The sequence below is a fragment of the Macaca nemestrina genome, chromosome 3, assembly GCF_043159975.1.
Source record: "Macaca nemestrina isolate mMacNem1 chromosome 3, mMacNem.hap1, whole genome shotgun sequence".
Lineage (NCBI taxonomy): Eukaryota > Metazoa > Chordata > Mammalia > Primates > Cercopithecidae > Macaca > Macaca nemestrina.
This window is the reverse complement of record NC_092127.1, coordinates 44652617-44667609: the sequence shown is the minus strand read 5'-3', so window position 1 is coordinate 44667609 and position 14993 is coordinate 44652617. Positions and strand designations below refer to the sequence as shown.

Genomic DNA, 14993 nt, shown 5'->3' with positions numbered 1-14993 from the left:
GCTAACTAAGCTAGGGCACGGTGGTTCATGCCTATAATTCTTGCACTTTGGGAGGCCAAGGTGAGTGGATCGCCTGAGGTCAGGAGTTCGACACCAGCCTGGGCAACATGGCAAAACCCTGTCTCTACCAAAGATACAAAAATTAGCCAGGCATGGTGGTGCACACCTGTAATCCCAGCTACTCGGGAGACTGAGGCAGTAGAATCGCTTGAACCCAGGAGACGGAGGTTGCAGAGAGCTGAGATCGTGCCACTGCACTCCAGCCTCGATGACAGAGTGAGACTCCATCTCAAAGAAAAAAAAAGAAAAAAAAGTTAAGGCAGCCAGGCGCGATGGCTCATGCCTGTAATCCAGCACTTTGGGAGGCTGAAGCAGGACGATCATTTGAGGTCAGGAGTTCGAGACCAGCCTAACACGATGAAACCCTGTCTCTACTAAACATAGTAAAAATTAGCTGGGTGTGGTGGTGAATACCTGTAATCTCAGCTACTCAAGAGGCTGAGGCAGGAGAATTGCTTTAACCTGGGAGGCCGAGGTTGCAGTGAGCAGAGATCGCACCACTGCACTCCATCCTGGGTGACAGAGTAAGACTCTGTCTCAAAAACAAAAAACAAAAAACAACAACAAAAAAAACCTAACTAAGGCAAAACCTGTAAGAAGCAGGCAACAAATTCAACAGATACTTTTGATCAAGAGACATCACTTTCTAGAGAGAAAACATGCAAAGCATCAGAAATCAAAAGTGGCATTGTATTTCTCAACATTTATGATGAAAATAACGAGACAATGGAAAATGTGTTTAAAATTCTAAGGAAAATTATTTTCAAACTAGAATTCCACAGCTAAGTGATTCTTACTGCAAGGTTGTCACAATCCTATGTAGGTAATGAATCAGATGCAGAATTCTGACTTCAATATAATTTAAATATGCTTTGTGGAAATGTGGAATTCTGAAAGAGATTGGGAAGAAAAAATAATAGAAAAATTATATAGGAGTGGATTAAAGGGACATCATTAAGGTTGACTTCATTCAAGTTTTCTTGCTTTATGATTTTGCCTTTTCTATGAGATAATAATAAATAACAATTAACATTTTGGAAGTACTTATTCTTTGGCAGGCACAGTTGTAAGAACTACAGATGTATTGATTTTTTTTCCAGCCTTGCAATAGCCCTATGAGGTACACTTTTTTTGTTTGTTTGTTTGAAACAGAGTCTCACTCTGTCGCCAAGCTGGAGTTCTGTGGCTTGATCTTGGCTCACTGCAACCTCCGCCTCCCAGATTCAAGCAATTCTCCTGCCTTAGCCTCCCGAATAGCCGAGTAGCTGGGACTACAGGCACACACCACCACATCCAACTAATTTTTGTATTTTTTAGTAGAGACGGGGTTTCACCATGTTGGCCAGGATGGTCTCAACCTCTTGACCTCAGGATCCACCTGCCACAACCTCCCAAAGTACAGGCATGAGCCACTGCACCCGGCCAAGGTACATTCTTTTTATCTTCATTTTAGATACTAGATATCTGAGGCTAACATTCCAAGGTTCATGGTTACATGGCAGAGCAAGAATTCAAACCCCAGCAGATGACTCCAAAGCCCATGCTCTTGGAGCTTTAACAACCCAAAGAAATAAATAGTTAGAGGTAGTGAAAACTCTTAATTTCATGAGATTATATAGGAAAGCAAACTTTTGTATGCTTTTGTTTTGGTGGGGCGGGGGAGTTTTTTTTTGAGACACAGTTTTGCTCTTCATGCCCAGGCTGGAGTGCAATGGTACAATCTTGGCTCACCACAACCTCTGCCTTCCGGGTTCAAGTGATTCTTCTGCCTTAGTCTCCCGAGTAGCTAGTATTACAGGCCTGTGCCACCACACCTGGCTAATTTTGTATTGTTAATAGAGATGGGGTTTCTCCATGTTGGTCAGGCTGGTCTTGAACTCCTGACCTCAGGTGATCCACCCACCTTGGCCTCCCAAAGTTCTAGGATTACAGGCATGGGCCACCGTGCCTAGTCTATTATATGCTTTTAAGACCTATAAAAACATAACAAATTTTAATGGCTCCTTTCAGCTACCATTCACTGAGCTGCTACTATGTTTCAGGCACTTAAAACATTTGTTGCAATCATCCCAACATCATATCTCTAATTTATAGCTAATTTATAAGTAACTTAAGTTCATAGAGAGGTTATACAATCTGCCCATGGGTCACCTAGCTAGGGACCTAGCCAGCCATGATTTGAAAGTAATTATCCTGCAAAATCCTGAACATCACCAAAGCAATAACCTTAAAGTATGTATGCCTAGAATAAAAATAAAAGAATATATTCTAAGATGAGTACAAGTCAATAAGTATCGACAACTCAAAAAGCCATAATTCTATATATGCTATAAAGAGATGTGGAACTTTGAAGGGGATTGAGAAGGAAGAAACTAATTCAACTGGGTGAAAGTCTCATAATACTTACTGTTTTATTATTAGTTAATATGCGTAGAAATAATGCATGACAATGGGAACAAATACAGTTCTTACTACAGATCTAGGTAGAGGTAAAAATTCAATATACACCTCCAGTTAGATTAAACAAACAGCTGAAGTAGCTCCCCAACCCAATGACCCACAAACACTTTGCTTGTAAGATCTATAACTTCCATTGGTCCTGTAACTCACATATAACAGATTTTACTTATAGAAGTATAAAAATTAGCCAAAAACTCACCTCATAATTTACTTTCAGAAGTGTTTAGCTAAATCTAGAACACCTATCTAACAAGGGTTAAGGTGAAATTTTACAAAATGAATATTTTGGAGTCAGAAGTAACAATTATTTTACATGAATTTTTTAAATACTGAACTAACTCTATTACTTACGGCTTAGATATCATGAAGTTTGACTTCATCTTGATGTGAATTACCATCATTTTGAGAAAAATGTTAACTTGTTTCCAAAAACTATAATCATTGATAACTGAGGAGAAAAAGCAAAGACGTTTTTTGTTCTATTCACAAGTACCAACAAACAGCCCAGTGTGGAAATGGCAGTATGCCAGGTTGCCCTGTGAAGAATTAGGCTTCGTGGCAATCAAGAAATTCAGACATCTTAGGCCCCTAGAAAACTAACATGTTAAGGACTTGGTGCTTTCACTTCCGCTTCTAGAAGGCATATGCAAGATATGTCTTGCTTAGATGACAATCTTTTCCATATTCTGAATTCAATGAGAGAATAAGACAACTAATAAGAAGCAAATTGAGGAGCAAGCATCATTGTCTACTGGATCTAGTGACTAAAATTTAATAAATGGTCCCAGATATATAGCAATATAATCCTAAATAACCAGAAGAAACAATAATTAAAAGATTTGTACAACAATTATGAAATGTAAACGTGCATTTGAATTTTGATCAAGAAACTCAGAGTGAAATTCAGAGAACAAACCTGAAATTATATCTTTAGAAAAGATAGTCAAAATGGTAAAAACCCAGTTTCAGATATGTATATTTATTCCTTTATTAACTTCTACATAGAAAGTTAAAAACAAACAAAAAAAAGAGTCGAATAATTCCAATAAGCCTTAGGGGACACTGTGGACCACAACATCCATTTTACCAAATTTAAACTTGAAGTTCCCTATTACCTGGTAAATAATTTTTTGTTTTGATGTTGTATGAATCTCAATGAAGGCTGAGACTGCCAACACACTAGACTACATTTCACAAGTTTGCTGCCTGTATCTAACGTGATACTCAGCAGCATAAAAGTAAATGAAGTGAAACAGGATCAAAAATTATTCTAAGCGTCCATAAATACACTTCCTGAACATTCCTTGATTACGTAGGGTCAGTTGAAAAACTTGACTAACTCAAAACAATATTATCAAGAAGCCAACGTACTTAAGATTCTGAATTCCAAGTGAAATACAGGACATTTATGATATTTTCAGATGTATAATCTAGCCAAGATATACTTTACTTTATAAATAAAATAGATTTTAAAGGGCAAACATCAATATTTAAATCAATCCTTCTTCACATATATCTTTGACAAAATTTCTCACCTTCAATACTTTCTAATTTTTTCATTTTTTTATTGTATATAAATACACAAGACTTTTCTCTACTTTTTGATGTGCCAATAACATTAGTGCAACATACAGCCATGACAACTTATCCTATAAACAGAATCCCTCACAAATTGAAAAATGTAAGAACCAACAAATGTTTCACTACACTCAGAAAACACAGAGTCTTTATTCCAAGAGGAACTTTCAGTAAAAAAATGATGTGTGAACAGCAGACACTGATGTTCACACAAGCATACTGCAGACAACCCAGCAGGCGGTTTTCTGTTTTTTTTGGATTATGCTCTGGAGGTGCTGGCACAATGGAATTTCAATACCATAACTGCTTATTTCTCTGTATATCTTTAAAATAACAGGTAAAGAAAAAATTAACTTAAAAAAAAAAACAAAGTGTTTTTAATTCTTCTTTTCAAACGATGTAATTTATAACCATTACACAAATAGAGAAGCAGCACAAAAGAGGGGAAAAAAAGAAATAAAGTAACGTTCCAAAGGTTCAGTTTACAAGGACCTCACACAAAGTTTTTTTTTCTCTGCAACTCTTACTAGAAACAGTATTATTTGCTAAAAATGCACTAGCTGCCAAGAGCTATGGTCCATCTAAAGCAAAATGCTTAAGATGGAAACAGTGTTAATACAAAAAAAAGAGGCAGGATTCAGTATACAAATTTCTGTAAAATCTATTAAAAAATAAGATGAAGTTTTGATTTTGATACATTATTTTGACTAAAAAACAATTCTAATTATAGACAAAATATTAAAATACATAGTACTGTATTAAAACAATAAGTAATCAAATTTCAAACTTTCTAATTAATCCTTTTTTTGTAAGTTATTGGGAATTCAACACTAGTCTTGGTTCACATGATAGAACAATGGGAAAATTTTCCGAATGGTTGAACACTAACCCTGACAAGTGTGGAGAGCCAACTACAATACATTATATGGTAGCATAACCTGCCACCCACGTTGCTGAGAGAACAGCTTTCAAACACATGCACTGAGCTGTAAAACCGCAAAATCCCTTATTACACATTGTCTTTCTTACTTTAGGTGAAATATACCATCAATTCTTTCCATTATAAATCTTTTTTTATTACTATTTTTGAAGCCCTTTTACAATTTGATTGTTGTTTTATGACAACGTAAAAGATGCTTTTTACAAAAAGAAAATGCAACAGGAAAATTATCACCCTCCTACAGTATTACAAATGAAGGCTGATATCTGCTGCACAATTTCCCATAGATTAATTGGAGAATCCATATTACTAAAATGAGTTTCCAGATAAAATTCTTTTATTTTCCTTTGAAAACCAAACCCTTATACTAGAGTTCACCAAGTTTCTTAAAGCATTTGAAAATATTTGCCTTCTTTAATAAAAGTTGACATATTGCTTTGGGAAGTTCTTTAATACATAATTTTGATCATTACCAAAAAAAAAAGAGAAAAACAAATTGTCAAAATTTGTTAAGAAATAAATATTCTTTCTCTTTATGTTTCTTCCCAACATTTTCCCCTTTCCTCCTGCATCAGCACAAATACAAACCTATATTAAAAAAAAAAAAAATAGATTCAAGGATATAAAGTTGCCCTTGACAGTATTTGCCTTATATTGATAATACACGTAAATGAAGAAAGACTGCAGAATGGCAGGTACACATCATACTCATTATAGCAAAGTGTTTGACAAAAAATACATTCTTACCGTTCAGAAAAGAGCTCACTGCAACAATGACTATCAAATCTAACAAAAGGGCTTGCGATACAGAACAAAAAGTGTAAAAAAACGAAAAATTTAAAGACAGTACTTTTTAGAGATTCAAGGAGGTTAAAATCATTTCAAAACATGTGTGTTTCTCTCTAACATTCTGCCTGATTAATTTCCCTCCAAAATTCTCCTTCCTATCTTTTGCATTTTCTTCAACCCAACTCCCACCCACCATGACCCACCTCCACCCACAGTCTGCTAACTGAATCATAGCATTCCAGGACAGTTACAGGACATAACAGTTTCTTCTGGGGTTTTCATTCGCAATGTTGTTTGCAAAGAGAATTTTATTTGTAAGTGTTCTATTATACTGACAGGGTCAATTAGTCTTGTGAACTATCAGTCTTTCTGCCTGATAGTTTGGTGGATCATTCAAGTGGGTACTGTTCATAACCTATAACTGAACGCAGTCAATTAACCTCAGAAACATGACAATACTGGCTATCTAATGGGCTTTTTACTTTATCTTAATAACACACTATAATTATATTACACTATAGTAATATAATTTCCCCAAAATTGGTGGTATATTATTTAATATAAATTACATTTTCCCCAAATTGAACTGATTTGTAAATTATGCTACATAAGTTACACAGAGTAATTTTCATTTTATAGAAGTTCACCATAAACATTTTGGAGTTTTTATAAAAACAATAATCAGTTATTATGCTGATTATTTATATGCTTATATGTTTATATAACTAAATAAAAGTATAAGATTTCTCCCAAGATGCAGAAAGCACTAATACTCTCCAAACGCCAATGTAAAAATAAATTTGCATTTTACTTCAAATATTCAAAAAAGGCTTAAAGTTGTAAAATATTATTTATCTTTTAAAAAACACACCCAAAAAGAGAATTTGCGTTAACTCAGTGTTTACTATGTAACCAGGTAATGTGAATAAGTACTTTGCAAACTTTATCCTACTTAATTCTTTCAGGAATCCAATAAGACAGACATTGTTCACCTATTCTATGTATGTTTACCTATTCTATGAAACTGAGGCTTCAAAAGAGCCAAATATGTCTCCAAGATTCACACAGCTAGTAAGTGGCAAAACTAAGATCTGAAACCAGATCTGTCTACTTAGCCAAACTGTGGTCCTTCAACATTACTTGGCCAAAAAAAAATATGAGAAAATTCCTTGGTCATCTCCCCATGTCATCTTATAAAACTGGATCACAGAATACTGCCAAGTTCCAAAGCCATTCTACAAAAGAATATCCAAGTGTTAATTCTTTTGTAGTTGTTAATTCAACAACTTGAAGGAGATTAATGAAGGAGTAAAAGATTACTAAGAGAGTAAAAGATTACAAAGATACAATACTCCAGTTTTTTTCATATCACTTCTAACCCAAATGCACTCTCACATATATGAATGCATATATGATCTTCTACACACATGCTTGCACCCACAAGTACCTGCTCACATACACACATACTCATCTAAACTGTCATGCATCAATACTCCTGATTTCCAAGGCTAAAGTACTGTCTGTCCATTATGCCAGCCCACAAAGAAGTAAAAAGCTATCTTAATGCCATGGCTATCAAGGTATCAATTTATTTGCAAAGAAGAATTGTAACATAAGTTGAATAACTTTTTCATATTGTAATTAAAAAAAAAAAACTATCTGACCTAATGAGCCAACTTAACATATGTTCTAGCAAAAATTATATTATGATTATCTATGCTTTTGCTTTATAAATTTTCAAACATAACTAATTTGTTCAATTGTTGGGCCAAATTGCCCTAAAAGCAAATGCCTGTTACAGGAGCACACCCTGAGCACTCCTAAATATCCATTAATACTCTCAAATCCTCTGCCTTCACATTAGCTACAGTGACTTTCAGGGCTTCATTCACTGCTTAATGGAAAAGTTTGCAAAAATATTTGTGTAATTAAGATAGACAGCGCTTTCTTGAAAATATTGGCTTGGCTAAAAGTCATGGCAGTTAAGACGTACATAAATAACTTTTAAAATGCCCATTTATACCCCCTACTCTATAAATTTGTTCCTGTAAATATTGTATTTCTTTTTAAAAATACATCCTGCAGAGAAAGTATAAGGGCTAAGAAGTAAAATTCAAAGTCATCCATATTATAAAGTCAGCTTTGTTTACTTTTTAAAATATATCAAAATAAATTCCATAAGCACAAAAAATTTCAAGAACGGAGAACAAAATCAAAGGAAGTATCCATGTTAGTAAAATTATTACCTTAGAAAATATCTAATATTTAGACAAAATGGATAAAGATGTGCTCCAGTATGTGAAGTTATTAGCTAAATACTAGGAAGCTTAAAATTGCTAAACTCTTGCTTTACATATGCCACAAAAAACAATGCCACTGATGCTGTAGTTTCAAAGGATTAAATCTGTATATCTACTCCAATGCCAAGGGAAATTTCATCAAAATAATTTTTTAAAAAAACCTAAATAACCTACATAGGTTGTTCTCTCTGTCCAGTTGCAACAGAGAAAACGCTAACACTGAAATGCCAAATATCAACATTAAAAAAACACTTCATGCTTACATCTGATAGTAAGGAATTGAATCCAAGACTACCTATCCATCCTCTATAACTTGAGCATGTCTTAATATACATAAGACACATTTATCTAGCACTTTCCAACCGTGTACAGTCATGTACGAGTAAGGATAAAACAAGCAGCCATTACAAAGCTAATGGAGAAAAGTACTACGGAAGGGCATAGACTTATATTGACTACAAATCTATATATATTAGGTTCATGGTAGATGTTTTTACACAGCTTATCTAATTTTCACAACCACCCAAACAAGACAGGCATTGTAATTTTCATTTTTTAAAGTAAATAAACAGAGGCTCAGAAAAAACAGAGAAACTGTACTCTCTCTGAAAGAAATGATAATACCAAGATTCCAACTCTGATCTGACAGGCTCCAAACCCCATGATTAAAGCAGCATGTGGTAAAGACAATCTAGAAACATGTTCCTTCATTTGGCTTATGTCTCACCCTTCTGTCCTACTCTAAAAACAATATTTAAAACCCAGATTGCAGGTTATGAAACAGACTGGGTTTTTCCGTCTGTAAGCCAAGGTTAGAGAACTCTGCGTTCAATGGCAAGTACAAGATGACTCTGGGGGACTATCAGCAAGTTTCAAATGACTATAACTTCAGGTTAAATGGAGTTCAGTGAGTCATGATAATTCCATGCTACTGATAATCCTGAACCTGATTAACAGAAAAGTTTCAAATTTGAATTCCATATCTGCTTTAGACAATTCCCTCTCAACACAAGGCAACTCTTCATTCAAAATAAGTTTCTTAAAGTCAGGAACACTTCTCAATGCCTTTCATTAAATTTCCTCAGAGAAATGATAAAATTTTTAAATTGATAAAGCTATTGTTCAACTAGATTTTACAAACTGGCTGACAACTCTGACTCAACTTTTACCCTTATATTACCTTAAATGTGTAGTGGCTACCTAAATACTAAGGTAGAACAGTGAAGGCAGAAAGAGATTTCTTCTCATTCCTCAGTCTCTCTTTATTCCCTAAAGTACCTTCCTTATCATACTTAGCCAGAGCTCATACCTTTGGGCTATGATAACAGGCAAATTAGGATTGCCCTACATTCCCCAAAGCTATATTACATTCCCTTTGGTCATTATTATCTTCTCTAAGATCACATGCTGATATCAGAAAGTAGGCTGCTAGAGCAGAATCAATTTTAGAAGTAATCTGCCTTGGACTCTTTTCCTCAGTAAAGCTAACAGAGATGCCCCTCCACTATCTTTAAAATAAATATCAAAGGCCACTGCAGAAATAAATTGCACAAATATTAACTGAGCACCTATGTGGTAGGTACTCAGCCACACAGGTGATCAAGACAGATAATGTCCTTGTGCTAATGAAAGCCATCAAACATTTGTGGGCCCTGAAAAGAAATATGCCATAAAATGACAAAATAAATGACTAAGGCCAAGATTAGTGTATAGAAATATACACAATTGTTACCACATGGGTCACAAATTTGGTTCTAAGCTTCCTGACAGTCAACACGAAGTGGGTATCATTACTGGTTCTGACACAGTATAGAGATTCTTCTACTTACAGATTCATTTCCAAAGGGTCATCATTAAGTCTACTTAATCTCATGTGTCAATTTCTAACTATAGAAGCAACTACTAATACCATCTATTGGTAGTTGACAGAGCTGACATATTTCTCCCCAACCTCCCTCAATATAGGTCATGGATACTAAGAAGAAATTCTATGAAAACAATTTTATAAAACAATGCTGCCAAAGAATAATATTCAAAATTGCTAAAGAACATGTTTTTCAAGCAGCTCCAATTTAAAAAAAAAAAAAAAAAGGAAATTCAACCACTGGAGGAATAGTCCAAAGATATAGGAATAATTGAAACTATCAGCCTCTCAGTTATTTCTTATGCAAGTTTTGTGTGTAATACCTCTTTGCTCTAATTTATTAATAGGAAAATAAAACTTTGAGATAAAGTTTTGAAGTTTTAGCAATTATGTCTAAAATAAGTACAGGCATATCCCAGATACATTGTGGGTTTGGTTCCAGACCACAGCAATAAAGTGAGTATCACAATAAAGTGAGTCAGTCATACAATGTTTTGGTTTCTCAGTGCATATATTATGCTTATACTCTACTGTAGTCTATTAAGTGTGCATTAACATTATGTCTAAAGAATAATGTACGTATCCTCACAAAAAAAATTTTACTGCTAAAAATTGCTAACAATCCCTTGATTCTTCAGCAAGTTATAATTTTTTTGGAGGTAGAGGATCTCACTTAATGGTGATGGCTACTGACAGATTAAAGTGGTAGTTACTAAAGTCTGAGGTGGCTGAAGCAATTTCTTAAAATAAGACAACACTGAAGTTTACCTCATTTATTCAATATTCCTTTCATGAAAAATATTCTCTATAGCATGCAATGCCATTTAACAGCATTTCGCTGACAGTAGAATTTCTTTAAAAATTGGAGTCAGTCTTCTCAAACTGTGCTACTACTGCTTTATCAACTAAGATGATGCAATATTCTAAATTCTTTGTTGTCATTTCAAGAATGCTCACAGCACCTTCACATACTAAAAACTTCTTTCTTAGCTCATTCATCAGAAGCAGCTCTTCACCTGTTCAAGTTTTATAATGAGATTGCTGCAATTTGGTCACATCTTCAGGCTCCATTTTTGTTTTTTTGAGATAGGGTCTCTCTCTGTAGCCCATGCTGAAGTGCAATGGCATGATTATGGCTCACTGGAACCGCCGTCACCCGGGCTTAAGCAATCCTCCCACCTCAGCCTCCCAGGTAGCTGGGACTACGGATGTGCACCACCACACTCAATTAATTTTTTTGAATTTCTTTTGTAGAGACGGGGGTCTTGTTATATTGCCCAGGCTGGTCTTGAGCTCCTGGGATCAAGAGATTCTCCCACCCCAGCCTCCCAAAATGCTAGGAGTACAGGCGTGAGCCACCACACCTGACCTTCAGGCTCCCTTTCTAATTGTAGTTCTCTTGCTGTTTCCACTACATCTGCAGTTACTCCCTCCAATGAAGCCTTTAGACCCTCGAAGTTATCCATGAGGACTGGAATCAACTTCTTCCAAACTCCTGTTAATGTTCATATTTTGACCTTTTCACGTAAATCACAAATATTCTCAGTAACATCTAGAATGGTAAGTTGTTTCCAGAAGATTTTCAATTTGCTTTGCCTAGATCCATCAGATCATTTGCCACTATTTATGGCAGCTAATGCCTTAAGAAATGTATTTCTTACATAATAAGACTTGGAAGTCAAAATTATTCCTTGCTCCATGGGCTGCAGAATACATGTTGTATTACCTCCTTGTACATCTCCATCAAAGCTCTTGGGTGACTATATGCATTGTCAGCGAGTATAGTATTTTGAAATAAATCTTTTTCTCTGAGCAGTAGGTCTTTACAATGGGATTAAAATATTCAGGAAACCATGCTCTAAACAGATGCACTGTCATTCAGGCTTTGTTCTTCCATTTAGAGCACATGGGCAGAATAAATTTAGCGTAATTCTTAAGGGCCCTAGGATTTTTAGAATAGTGAGGGCTGCCTTCAACTTAAACTCACTAGCTGCATCAGCCCCTAACAAAAGAGCCAGCCTGTACTGTGAAGCTTTCAATCCAGGCATTGACTTCTCCTCTCCAGCTATGAAAGTCTTAGTTGGTACCTTGCAGTAGAAGGCTTTTTGTCTACATTGAAAATGTGTTGCTCTGTGTATCTACCCTCATCAACTATTTTAAACAGGTCTGCCGGGTAACTTGCTACAGCTCCTCCATCAGCACTTGCTGCTTCACCTGGCTCTTTTATGTTATGGAGACAGCTTCTTTCCTGAAACCTCATGAACCAACCTCGGCTAGTTTCAAACTTTTCTTCTGTAGCTTCTTCACCTCTCTCAGCCTTCCTAACATTGAAGAGAATTTGGGCCTTACTGTGAATTAGGCTTTGGCTTAAGGGAATGTTGTGGCTGGTTTAATCTTCTATCTAGGCTACTCAAACTTTCTCCATATCAGTAATAAGGCTGTAATGCTTTCTTATGATTCATGTGTTCACTAGAGTAGCATATTTAATTTCCTTCAGAACTTTTCTCTTGTATTCACAACTTCACTGTTTGGAGTAAGAGGCCTAGTTTTTAGCATATTATCTTGACTTTCAAAATGTCTTCTTCATTAAGCTTAATTCTTTCTGGCTGTTGAGTTACAGTGAGAGATGTGAAACTCACTTAAATAGTTAGAGACCATCATCATTAGTTAGAGGCCTAACTGAATTATGCCAATTAATTAGGTTATTAATTGGCCTAATTTCGATATTGCTGTGTCTCAGGGAATAGGAAAGCACAATTAGACAGAAAGAGATAAGGAAGCAGCCAGTTGGTGGAGTAGTCAGAACACAATATTTATCAATTAAGTTTGCTATATTATATGAGCATGGTTCATGGGGTCCCAAAACAATTACAATAGTATCATTAAGAATCACTGATCACAGATCACCACAAAAGTTATAATAATAATGAAAAGGTTTGAAATATTGTGAGAATTACCAAAATGTGATAGAAACAGGAATTGAGCACACACTACTGAAAAAATGGTGCCAACAGACTTCCTTGACATAGGATTGCCACAAAGCTTCAATCTGTAATAAAATGCAGTATCTGTAAAGTACAATAAGGTGAAAAGCAATAAAATGAGGTAGGCCTGTGTAGTTCTTAGCAGACAATGAAAATAGATGCAGTAATTTTTAAAGAACTATTCATTTTTTTCATGAATCTCAAAGAATTCATGAAAAATTCATGCAGTTAGAGGAACAGGCCAACAGCCACATAGTTATTATTGCATACGGTTATTGTAAAGAGACATTCTATGTAAATTATATATATGGATTGGCCAGATTCAGCATAATTAAGTGAAATGAGAGAAGGAGCCAACAGGACTTTGAAGGATATTATAATTTTCCTGAAAAATTTAATTTAGTCTAAGGACACTATTAAATAATCACAGAGTACCTTTTAGTCAACCTCAGAGGATTTCACATAGTCTGATTACTTAGTTAACTCCTACAAAATTGAAAAACTGTATGTTATAGAAAACAAGATTTTAAGTAATGTTTTTTAAAAAAATTGGAGTGAAAAAGAACTGCACGTTCTCACTTATACACGGAATCTAAAGGTGAACTCACAGAAGTAGAGAGTAGGATGATGGTTACCCGGGGCTATGAGTAATGGGGACAGTTGGAAGATGTTGGTCAAAGGACATAAAATTTCAGTGAGGCATAAGAAATAAGTTCAAGTCATCTACTGTGCATCACTGAGTACAATTAATAACAATATATTGTATACTTGAAAATTGCTAAGACAGATTTAAGCGTTCACACCACAAAAAAATGACATATATGTGAGGTATTACCTATGTTAATTAGCTTGATTTAGTCAGTCCACAACATATACAAATATCAAGACATCATTATAAGCACCATAAATATACATAATTTTCTGTCAATTTTAAAAAGCTAAATTTAAAAATTAGTAAAATAACACTAGCCTAACCAGTTTACAGAGGTAGAATCCACATATTTTCTAATTTCAGTTGTTCTCACAGATAAAATAGATATACTAATACAATAAAATAGTATTTTAGTTGTTACTGGCTCTAAGTTTCATTTATAAACAACTATATTGATTTCTATTATAAAATTAGAGAGGTTTTCCTATTAAGAAAAAATACTGGGGGCTAGGCGCAGTGGCTCATGCCTGTAATCCCAGCACTTTGGGAGGCCGAGATGGGCGGATCACAAGGTCAGGAGATCAAGATCATCCTGGCTAACATGGTGAAAACCCATCTCTACTAAAAATACAAAATATTAGCTGGGCGTGGTGGTGCATGCCTGTAATCCCAGCTACTCGGGAGGCTGAGACAGGAGAATCGCTTGAACCTGGGAGGCAAAGGTACAAGTGAGCCAAGACCGCACCACTGCACTCCAGCCCGAGTGACAGAGCGAGACTCCGTTTCGGAAAAAAAAAAAAATTGGGACACTCATTTATTATAAAAATCTCATTTCTTTAGCAGCATATATACAGTCTCAGGGAAGAAGTAGGAAAAACAGCAGTTGCCAGTGTACTATAAATACTATTATTATTTTAGCTAAGTGTGCCAGGCAAACCCTAAGAAACCTTATCCTGACTGATGAGGAAGAAGATGTAGAGAAGATTATATATTTTCAATATGAGGGACCTGCCATTATGTTTTGTTTATCTGGTGGCAAAGAATGGGAACTTAGGAGACACATAAGAACCAGAACAAAAATTTAATCTTTTCATTATCAAAATTAAGTAACAGAAAATTCACATAGCTACTCAGGAAACATGTTAACTTGGAACAAGATTAAATCTAAACACTTTATGCTCAATAAAGATTAAAATAGATAGCTAACGTATCATCTGAACAATTCCCTACTATTGCCTCATACTTATGGTATCACTTAGTCTAAATCTAGATCTTTTCTCATTGTAAGTTCTTTGAAAGCTTCCTCTACATACTGCCTCTGTCCTACTTAATTATCAGAAATCAAGACTAGTTGTAGGCCATCCAA

The 14993-nt window shown here is 35.2% G+C and overlaps 1 protein-coding gene across 4 annotated transcripts in view; it reads right to left on the bottom strand.

Annotated features, from left to right (window-relative positions):
* LOC105463406 (anaphase promoting complex subunit 10) overlaps positions 1-14993 on the bottom strand; it is a 287195-nt gene that overhangs the window by 227888 nt on the left and 44314 nt on the right. The window lies entirely within an intron of this gene.